Source organism: Xenopus tropicalis, chromosome 1, assembly GCF_000004195.4.
Source record: "Xenopus tropicalis strain Nigerian chromosome 1, UCB_Xtro_10.0, whole genome shotgun sequence".
Lineage (NCBI taxonomy): Eukaryota > Metazoa > Chordata > Amphibia > Anura > Pipidae > Xenopus > Xenopus tropicalis.
Genome location: NC_030677.2, coordinates 57614958 through 57626903, shown reverse-complemented (window position 1 = coordinate 57626903; position 11946 = coordinate 57614958).

The window sequence follows — 11946 nt, the reverse complement described above, 5'->3', positions numbered from 1 at the left end:
TAAGGTATATACCAATGGGGTATAGTGGGATGGCTCAAGGTAAAGGGTCAGTTAGGAGCCCCCTTGTCAAGACTTACTACTACTACTATTAAGACTTTGTATAACCAAACATGACCATCTGCTTTAAAGGAGAAGGAAAGTAATTTTGCCATTTTACTGCCAATAGATTCAACACATTAGTGCCACCTAGAACACTATATTTATTCTTCAGAAAGCATTGCCATACCTGAGTAAAGAGCCCTAGAAGCTTTTTCTGTTTGCTTAAAATGGCAGCTGCCATTTTAAATAGCTTCCTGTTTGCAGTCTAGCCATTATAGCTAGTGACAAGTCCCGAATCTGTCCTGTTTCACTTCACAATAAAATTAGTGAATCTTTCAAACGGCAAAAAAGTCTCGCATCCAAAACAATCTGTCGCGCGCGACAATACGTTTGACGTGCAACTATTGATGTGAGAGACAATTCTTTTTGGAGCGAGACAATTCTTTTGATGAGAGAGACAATTCTTTTGACGCAGGCAACAATTTTACGGACGAGAATCCATGCCTGGCCAATTTTTTTGCCCATCGCTAGCTATAGCTCAGATCACACATTCCTATGGGAAGGGGGACGGAGTTCTTAGCATTCTTATGGGAGGGGGGAGCAGGAGAGAGGAAGAGAGCTGCAGTTACTGGCCCGGGGAATGAAAGATTTTTCTGAGAGAGGAAGTCAGACACCCAAACAACATGTGTACAAAAAAGGGACAAGAAATCATGTGTTTCTTTTGATAGAGGACTCAGTGCAGCGTTTTTTTGAGTGCTATCTGTGCCTGACTTGCTCTTATGAGCAATTGACCAATGGCAATCCAGTAAACAGCTGTCCTGTATAGGACAGTCCCTGCTTTTGGTACAGAGCAATCACATGCTTTTTTTTCATATCAGGACGGCCACTGGCCCGGAGCTCATTTTAGGAGAATAGGATAAGATACAAAATGCAAAGGCTTATAATTAAAAATTGATAGAGAATGGGTTTTATCGCAAATTTATTTCATTTGCTCTAAATAACTCAAACAAGGATTATGATTAAAGCAATTAATCTTAAAGGGGCTGTGTCACCTTAAGAAATAATTCCAAATCCTTTTCTATCATGTTAGTTGAGCAAAGTAAACATTACTTACACTAAGAAAATTATTTACATTTGTTATATTCAGTCTTGAAATTCACATTCACAGCAAGCAGGCAGCCACCAATTAGTGGGCACTGTTATAGGGCAAGTTTGTGTATGTGACAGGATGGGGATCAGATGCCAATGCCCATGCACAGGATATACAATTATAGACAGTGAGAAGGGTGGGGATATGAGGAATGTGAGGAGTGCAATGATATCTACGCTTTATTTACACCCACAAGCACAGTGGGCAGCTTGCACTTTTCCCTGCAGTGAGTTGCACATAAAATCACTTTCTTGCATCAAAATGTGCTCTTCGCGCTTGCAACTAGTTGTGCTTGGCGCTGCTCAGTCCTTCCAGCCTTCCATTGTTAACATTTTATTCTATATTCTTATTTCAATTCTAATTTGCTCCTAGACTTCTCCCATCACTTTTTATTCAGCTTTGTGGCTTGTGTCCTGTATATACATAAGATCACTCCTCTACTGTACTGAGAGTTACCTAATAAAAGGCACTAGAGGGGGCATTTACTAAACCACCACTTTTTCAGGTTGGGCTTTTCGATGCCGAAAACCTTAAAAAGTCACAGGGAAAAGAAGCACAAATTTTCCAGAAATTTTCTATGTGACCAAATGTGACAATTCTGAATCTGAAAAAACACCAGCTAAAACCTTTCGAGATCATATAGAAGTCAATGACAGATGTCCCTTTTACAATTGGAAGATCTTTCTTTGCTTTGTGGTTTTAAAGGTTTTCAGGGTTTTTGACGCTGGCTTTTGTACAACAATACAAAAAATTTGTGGTTATTGTGAATTATGTTGTAAAAGTTGCCTTTACCTTGACATTTTTTTGTTTGTGCTTTTTCATTTTAGATGTTTTGATTACTGCCATTCGTGGAAATAAGTTTTTACATGTTTTAAAACAAATATAAATCTGGGAAAAACAAGTTTTAGTAAATCATTTGTTTGCAGTAACAAAGATCAGCTTGTAACATTTAATTGTTACCTTTAAGAGCAAACAGCTTATTGGTTTCTATGGGTTACTGTACCAACTGTACATATGGGGGGTGTCCTTTATGTTTTTCTTCTCATGACTTCTCCTCCTTTTCCCCTATGAATTCTGGTTTTACCCTTTCTATCCCTTTTACCTTGTTCTTAATTTTAGATCCGTAATGATCCGTATTTTGCGACTTTTTCGAGCACTCAATATGAAAAAGTCGCGACAATTCGCAAAAGTCGTAATGGCTATGAAAAAGTCGTGACAATACACGAAATTTGTAATGGCTATGAAAAAGTCGCGACAATTCGCGCAAGTCATAACGGCTACGAGAAAGTCGCAAAAAATACGAAAAAGTCGCAAAATGTTCGTTTTCCAATCCGAATTTTTCCCATTCGGATTCGTGGATTAGTAAATCAGCCCCTTAGAGTTGGTCTGTCATTTGTACATTTAACAAGCCTGATTTTTATTCTAGACTTTTTTCTCTTCTATGGTGCTCTCTATGGTACTCCCATGCATTCTGTTTATATATTTTATTAATGTCTTTTTCTTTTATCCTTTTGAGGGTAACTGTAGATCTGGGGCCATTAGAAGTTAGGTAGTATTTAACTGGAGCAAACATGATGGAACTCTATGCATTGTTTTTTGTTTATTTTATTTTCACTTGTTTTCTACTTCCCCCTCTCACTGTTTAATTTTCTTCACTTTTCTCCCACATTTTTGTTCTTCTCTACCAATTTCCCCTACTTTCTTTACTTTTCTCATTTCCTCCCCCATTCCCAGAGTTTCTGTCCCATCTCTTTTCTTTTCCTGCTTATGCTGTACTTTTAGCCCTTCCACTGATCCTTTCTTATTACTATTACTTCCTTAATTTATCTTTCCTTACTAATATTCTGTTGGTCAAAGTACCTTTAGTATTTTCAGTTACTATAATAATTAGGGCCTATTACATACGATGAACAGTGGCTACTTAAAGGAGAAGGAAAGAACTCAAGATCTCTCAAAGATCTCAGCTATAAGGGCTAGAGTTGGAGCAGGCAGGAAGCCACTTAAAATGGCAGCTGCTATCTTAAGTAAACCGAGAAAGCTTCTACAGCTGTTTACTCAATATGTTAATGCTTTCTGCAGAATAAAAATATTGTTCTAGTTGGCACTAATGTGGCAAATCTATTGGCAGTAAAATGCCAAAATGACTTTTCTTCTCCTTTAAACAACTACAATAAAATACAATAATCAAACCGGTACAGTGCAGTCAGGTGGACAGTAAATATTCCCCAGGCTGCAAATTATGGTTATTCAATTTTTATATAGAGCTGCCTGACATCACTCCTTGTCCTAGTGGACCTTACAATCTATATGCACACCATGGTCAGTTTTATCAATTAACCTGAAAGAGGAAACCTCCCAAGCAAAGGGAGAACAAATCTGTACAAACTCCTGGCAGAATTCAAACCTTGGACCCAAGCACACAAGGTAGCAGTGCTAACCATTTCACCACCATGATGCCCAACTTGCACATTGATAAGGAGTCTTATGCTGTTTCCAATGCCTTGAAGCCTGAAGCTGTAGCTCCAAGACAGGGAGAACCCAAGAAGGACCTAACAGCACACAGTAGGATACCAACGATTCTTTTGCAGAAAATTAATGGAATTTAAATTGAAAGCCCTATTACTAACCTTTTTTTTTACCTTAGTATGCTCTAGAAAGTGCTTTTTCTATAGTCCATCACTAAGCTGTTTAATTACTTGCTCTTTTCTGCCATTCTAGACCTGTCAGTGAGATCCTGAAATTTGTCATTTTAACAACTGGGGGACTGGAGTTGCATGAATTAAATACACATTTACACATACCTGTTTCATGTAAAAAGTCAATGCCTAAGGATATTAACATACTAGCTTACAATAATGCTTTACACTCTAAATTATTCACTTATATAAACATGTTCAACATTCACATCCTGTATAAATCAATGGGAAACAGCTCCAAGCCTGCGCTACTCACTTCTGCACCTGTTGGGTGTGGACAGAGAATGAAGCCTGAGGCAAATGATAAACCTTTAGCAGTACTTTTCAACTGGCAGACACTGCAAAACATCATCATAATGTATGAATATTTTAAGTATTTTGTTTCCTTCCTTCTGGCCAAGAGTTTCAAAATGCATGTTAGAACCGTATAAGGTATTATCCACCACATGGGCCATATAGATCCTAAAAATGGTTGTATTTAGCTCCGAGAGGCTCCACTTGGAAAACCTGGAAATGGCACACAATCGTTTCACAATAGTATCACAGTAATCTATTGGTAATACTAAAATCTCCAGGACGCATGCCTTGCAAAGAGTGGCCTATAGAGACTCACAGCTATTTACTAGCAACACGTAACTACACAGAACACTTTCGGCACTATTACAGGGAAGGTAAAGATAATGTCCCCATTTCGACATATACTATATGGCTAAATTGTGCAACATCTGACCAATTGTCTGCATTATGAGTGAGCACGTGCTTGATTTCGAAACACCCTAGTTCTGGTTATAAGCAACTAAAACACAAATAAACTTCAGCAGAAAAACATACCTGTTTGTAATTCCTTCCTTATGTTTCATCCTTTCCTCCACCTCTTACTTGCAAACAGACAAGCCTCAAGCCTCTTGTAGTTACCTGCACCTGAACAAACACAGAAAAAAACATCTTATTTGTATTTCTAAAAGAGCCAGTTTTGAGCAAAAAAAGCAAATTTTTATTTTCTCTTTGGAATGAATTCATGGCTAATAAGCAAGGATTGTGTTGGTGAGTTTTATTCAGGAATATGCTAAGAAATTTGGAAAGGAAGCACAGTTTCAGTCCAAGTCCAAGAATGTGTTTGCATTACACTTCCAGTACCTTATCTGAATAAATGTTATAACAGAGAATTCTATTGTAATTACAGGTATGGGACCTGTTATTCAGAATTCTCGGGACCTGGGGTTTTCCGGATAAGGGATCTTTCACAATTTAAGTCTGCTAAAAATCATTTAAATACTGAATAAACCCAACAGGCTTGTTTTGCCTCCAATAAGGATTCATTATATCTTAGTTGGGATCAAGTACACGGTTTTGTTTTATTATTAAAGAGAAAAAGGAAATCATTTTTAAAAATTAGAAATACTTGCTTATAATAGAGTCTATGGCAGATGGGCTTTCTGTAATTCAGAACTTTCTGGATTACGGGTTTCAGGATAAGGGATCCCATACCTGTACCAACTTTTCACTTTATAGCAGTAAAACAAGATTATATACCCTATAAGCATCATAAGCACTTAGTCTGTAGTGCATAATACATTTCCAGTAACTATTTGGCGTGTCCTTTTTATAACAAATTCTACGCTGGAGTTCAAAGTTAATAGTTTGATTGTAATTAATACTGTCAATTTATAGCTTTTTCTACATATTTCAACTTTTATTATTCTGCATGATGAATTACCCTCTTCAAATTTAAATGACAAACATATATGTTTATGAAAGAAGACAACTGAGGCAGGCCCAGACTGGCAAATCAGAGGGGCTGCTGTAAGATGCCATAGACAGTCACTAATTAGTGGGGGTATGGGGGCTGATTGGGCCTCTGTGTACTTAAAATGCCAGAGCCTATTTTGACTGCCAGTCTGGGCCTTAATTGAGGTATGTTGTTTAAAGGAGAAGGAAATGTAAAAACTAAGTAAGCTTTATCAGAAAAGTCTATGCAAATATAGCCATAAGTACTCACAGATACGTCCTCAATCAAAAGAAACACTGGATTTCTTGTCTTCTTTTTTGTAAGCATGTTGTTTGGATGTCTGACTTCCTCTCTCAGAAAAATCCTTAATTCCCGTGGCCAGAGTCTGCGCAGTTCTCTCCTCTCTCCACTCTCCTGCTCCCCCCTGCGATAAGAATGCTAAGAACTCCCTCCCCTCTCCCTTAGGAATGTGTGATCTGAGCTATAACTGCTAGACTGCAAACAGGAAGCTATTTAAAATGGCAGCTCTTTACACAAGTATGGCAATGCTTTCTGCAGAATAAATATATTGTTCTACATGGCACTAATGTGGTGAATCTATTGGCAGTAAAATGCCAAACTGACTGTTTCTTCTCCTTTAACAACAGTTGGGACACCCACATATGGTAATTGGCAAGAAGAATAAATAAGGACCCAGGGTGTGCATATTATGAAAATGCTGCTGAGTTGATTTCTTACACACTATGGGGCACATTTACTAATCCACGAATCCGAATCACGAATGGGAAAAAATCGTATTGGAAACAAAATTTTCGTAAGATCGCAAATATCACGAAAATGCTTACGAAAAAATCGTATTAGTCACGATAATATCGTATGGGCGATCCGAAAGTCACGAAATTTTCATACCGAACAATTGTAAACAGCGGTAAAACCTTTCCGATTTTTTCGTGCAAACGTCCGAAAAAGTCGTGCGGCGTCCGAAAAAGTCGTGCGTACGCCCGAAAAAATCGGTGAAAATACGCTCGGAGCATTCGCATGAACGCTCGTGCATTCGTGCTTTTGTAAATGTGCCCCTAAATCTAAATAGGGAAAATGCTAGTGTAACATTATATGGGTGATTACAAAATAAACAAAAGCTGTATTTTACTAGAATTTTTAGTACATTATAAGTTCTCTGTCATCAGAAAAGGAAAATAGCAACTTAGTGCCGCTCGTTATGGCATTAAAAGCCTTATTTATAAGGGTGGCCTATACATGGGCAGACTTACTTGTTACTCAACTTCATAGCTTTCTTCTTTCCTGGATGGTACCTTAAGGCTCTTGGGACTTCATGTAGTCCTGCCAAGCCAAGACAGGGTCCTGTCTCCAGACTCCATGACAACATTTAAAGAATTAAAAAAAACAGAACCCATTTATGCATGAAATGGTTTAGCATTTTCTGTAATGGAAAACATGTACAAGATACTAGGACAGCATTTCATAAATAAAAAACAAAAACTGATGTCATTTTGATGGTCATTTGAAGGTGCACTGCTTGTGAACAACCTCCACTGGTCTTACAGCTGTAAAAATATGGAACTGGAATACATGTTTTACAGTTCTATTGGCCATAGTATTTTATACACATAGTTTCAATTTGTTGTATAACTGCATTAGTGCAGCTTTTAGTTTCATTTATTTATGGAGATTTATTTATAGCTGATGGATCACTTTTCAAAGAATATTAAAAGGGTCTGCCTGGGTTAAGCCAGGACAATAAAAATACATTTATATGATGGGACAACTAAGAAATATTTCTGCAAGTTTATTATTTTCTTTTTTTAGAAAAAAGGGTCATGATTTGTTTACCAGTCTTTTGAACTATGCCCATTTTTTTTTTGGGGGGGGGGACTAAGTGGAACTCAGTTATGCTTAAAGCACAGGGAAAGTCACAATATGGTGACAAGTAGTGTGAATTCACTGTAGCTTTCCATGTTTCTGATCCCACAGATTCCACACTAAGCTACTCCCTTGCATTTCATTTGTTTAGATAACAGTATAGTGGATAACATTGCTACCTTGCAGCACTGAAGCCCTGGGTTTGAATTTTACCAGGGCACTATCTTTTATGAAGTTCTAGAATCTGTGCCCTGTGACAGTTAAGACTGTAAATGAAAAGGGGGTCAGAAAATGTCTAAATCATGGTAAACAGATAAAACACATTGCCCATTATGTAATAAAAGACACCACGTTTGCCCAGGAGCAGTAAGCCATAGCAATCAATAAAATGTTTGCCTTTAAACCGGGGACCAGTAAATGCTACCTGCTGATTGGTTGCTATGGGTTACTGCTCTTGGGCAAACTTAGTGTGTTGTGTTACATTACCCTAGTTTTATGTTAAATATTTTGGGCCTAATATTATATAATATTATTAATATTTAATATTTATTTATGCATCTTGTGTATAGTTATTTAATAGCATTATGTTATGCTTTTTCCCCAGTATGTATACATTTTTGGCTTTATTTAATAATTAGGGGTAGTTGGTGCACCTATTTGGAAGGTTCTGTGTAGAGCTACAATCAAGACTTTTACATCTATTAGAGTTTTGGAATAGTGTTTTCTGTCTTTGTTTTTAGATTGTACTTTTAATGTCATGTACTATGCATTTGTATACCTGTATAATAGTCATTTTTGTTTGTAATTTTGAATATGAAGCAAAATGAATAGCATATTGGGAAATGCAAGAGTTACTAAGCACTAATAAATGCCAGTGTCTTTGTAAGATATTTAAGTAACGACAAGCCATTTGGATAGAACTTTTCCCACAACTGTGCCATAAGTATTCCTATGAGGGTATTAAAAGCCAGGAGCTGCAGGTCTGCTTGGGTTATTCAGTTTGTTTAATATTTTCCTTCTGAGCCATAAGTATCTCAGATTTTATTTTGTGGGAAAGAAGTTTTTCTTTTGGCAACAAACCAATCTTAAAGAGCATTTAAACTGATATGCCAGAAGGACATGTAGTACTGCAGAAGTGTAAACCATTACTAGTTTTACATCCCATTTATGTTTTAAAAATAAGGAAAAACATAAGTGCATTATGGTTTGTAAATTGCAGCAAATTTTTAGCTAAATCATAAAGATGTTTAACATGTAAGTTCCTGATTGCATTGTTTCTACATACAGTATAGGTATGGCATCTATTATCCAGAATTCTTGGGACCTGGGGTTTTCCTGATAAGGGGTCTTTTCCTTATACAGGTATTGGATCCCTTATCCGGAAACCTGTTATCCAGAAAGCTCCGAATTACAGAAAGCCCGTCTCCCATAGACTCCATTTTGATCAAATAATTCAGAATTTTAAAACTGATTTCCTTTTCTTCTGTAGTAATAAAACAGTACCTTGTAATTCGGTTTAATTAATGTTTTATTGATATTTTAGTAGACTTTAGGTATGGAGATCCAAATTACGGAAAGACCCCTTATCCGAAATACCCTTGGTCTCGAGCATTCTGGATAACGGGTCCTATACCTGTACTTTAAAGGAGAAGGAAAGTCATTTTGGCATTTTACTGCCAATAGATTTGCCACATTAGTGCCGCCTAGAACACTATATTTATTCTGCAGAAAGCATTTCCATACCTGATTAAAGAGCCTTAGAGGCTTCCTCTCATTGCAGCTGCCATTTTAGCTTGGTCTTCATAGCTTCCTGCTTGCAGCTTAGCCCTTATAGCTCAGATCCAACATTCCTAAGGGTGGGGGAGTGAATCTTTGAATTCTTATGGGGGGGAGCAGGAGAGAGGAGAGAACTGTGCAGACTCTGGCCCAGGGAATGAAGGATTTTTCTGAGAGAGGAAGTCTAAGCCTAAGAACATGTTTATAAAAAAGGAGACAAGAAATCCTGTGTTTCTTTTGATAGAGGACTCAGAGTGTGCAGCGTTTCCGTGAGTACTTATGGCTGTATTTACATAGACCTTTCTGATAAAGCTTACTTAGTTTTTACCTTTCCCTCTCCTTTAAGTCTGTTAAAAATCATTAGAACCAGCATAACCCTAGTAGAATTGTTTTGCCTCTTATAAGGATTAATGATATCTTTGTTGGAATTAAGTACAAGGTATTGTTCTATTATTACAGAGAAAAATTACATCATTTTTAAAAATTAGGATTATTTGCTTAAAATGAAGTCTGTGGTAGTTGGCCCTTTCTTAATTCAGAGCCTTCTGGATAACGGGTTTCCAGATAAAGGATCATATACCTGTGCAATAAAGACAATTAGCAATACCCAGATCCTGCAGTCCTAATAATTTCACAGCACTTATAATGCGGGCCTAAAATCCCTTACTGTCTGCCCACTGACAAGTGAGGGTGAAGTGAAGGATTTACAAAGATGAGTTGACAGCTGTAAGTTCTGAACCTTGAATGTACTGTATATACCACATTGATAGTAATCATAAACACCTGTGGTCTCTATCCTAGACTATGTATGTATGTATGTATATCTTTATTTATAAAGCGCTAGTTATGTATGCAGCGCTGTACAGTAGAATACATTAATATAAACAGGGGTATTAAAATAGATAAATACAAAGTATAACAATAAATACAAATAAATACAAGATACAGTTGGAATAAGTTAAGAGTCAAAGACACAAGAGGATGGAGGTCCCTGCCCCGTAGAGCTTACAATCTATATGGGAGGGTAACTTACAGACACAAATAGGCAAATGCAGTATAAGTGCTGTAGGTCACAGTGGGTGACATTACAATATAAGTGCCAGTTCCCAGATCAGGTGCTAGGTGAGTGCTCCAAAAGGTAGTCTTTAAGTTTATGACTATGTGGAAGAGTTAATATAATGCAAACAACAAATTTTAAGTAGATTTTTGGAAACTTTGTAAAGGTAATTTATTAAGGGCCAGTGCTATAGTAGTTTTGTATATAAAGATATAGTTTTTTGAAAAGACAAATTCTGTAGATATAAAAAAAGATGCTAACGTGCGGCGGATATGAGATAGTGGTGGGAGCTGGGATGTGAGGGGTGGGTGTGGAATGGGAGGGTCAGGCGGGTAGTGCTTGCGTTGTGCACCGGGCCCCTCAAAAGAACTGAAAATGAATCTTCTTGAAGTTATGCTTTTGGAGGATTTGTCTTATTCTTAGGGGCTACTGCAAAACATATAACAGAATGTGTTTGAGTGAATTGGCCACCATGACAATTAATAGCAAATGTTTTATTTTGTGGCCTCTAGATGTCACATCTAAACTATTCAGAAGACCCATGGTAATCATATTTACCATATGTATTTGTACCCAGCATGTGGGGGATTGGATATTTTGTAAGAAAAAAACTTGTGCCTTGCTAGTTTTATGAACAAAGACATACTACTGCCATACTTCATAGGTGGTGTTTTTAACGGGCAGGGTTGTATTCACACCCAACCACTTAACCTTGACTGTGTTACAGAAATGAACATACACTCATTTTGTTCACATATCAATCTTTCATTTTTTATTTCACAGCAAAGCAGCAGGCAGGAGTGAGCAGCCTGTGGGTGGGAAAATGTTCTTTCTGGAACCTGCAGAGGTCACTGCAGCCTATAGTAACAATTCAAAATAAACTACCACTGAATACATTTCCCCAGTGTTTTACTACCACAATGGACCCTTTGGTACCACTATGCTTTTAGGCAACCTTAAACATTAGTAGATTATGTTTCTGGTGCAGGAAACAGTGATTAAAGCAGAGACAGAAAATAAATAAAGCAGTTGTTTTAAAAGCTAAATATTTCTAGTAAAGGCCACATTAATATGATATGTTACATTCTGACCTATTATAATGGAATCAATACCAATATTTTTGTTGGCTTAAGGAGACTTGTATTCAGTCTTCCAAATACCTTCTTTTTTATGCCTGAAAAGAACACGCAGTTTTGAAATGCTAAAATCCCCTAGGCATGTATTTATTAGTGTAATTACCTTTACAAACCTTTCACAATGAAATCTACAACAAATGTTTTATCTTTGGTTAGTAAGCCATTGTACCAGCAGTCATGCTTTATCTATCTATATGGATCTCAATACTTTTAAGTCTACTAAAAAATTATTTAAGCATAATTAAACCCAATAGGATTGTTTTGCACCCAATAAAGATTAATTCTATCTTAGTAGGGATCACATACAAGGTACAGTTTTATTATTACAGAGAAAAAGGAAATCAACTTGAAAAAATGAATGATTTGATTCAAATGGAGTCTATGGGAGATGGCCATTCTGGATAATGGGTTTCCTGATAAGGGATCCCATATCTGTACTATAGTGTAAATTTTGTTTGAACTATTGGGGTATTTCAAATCCT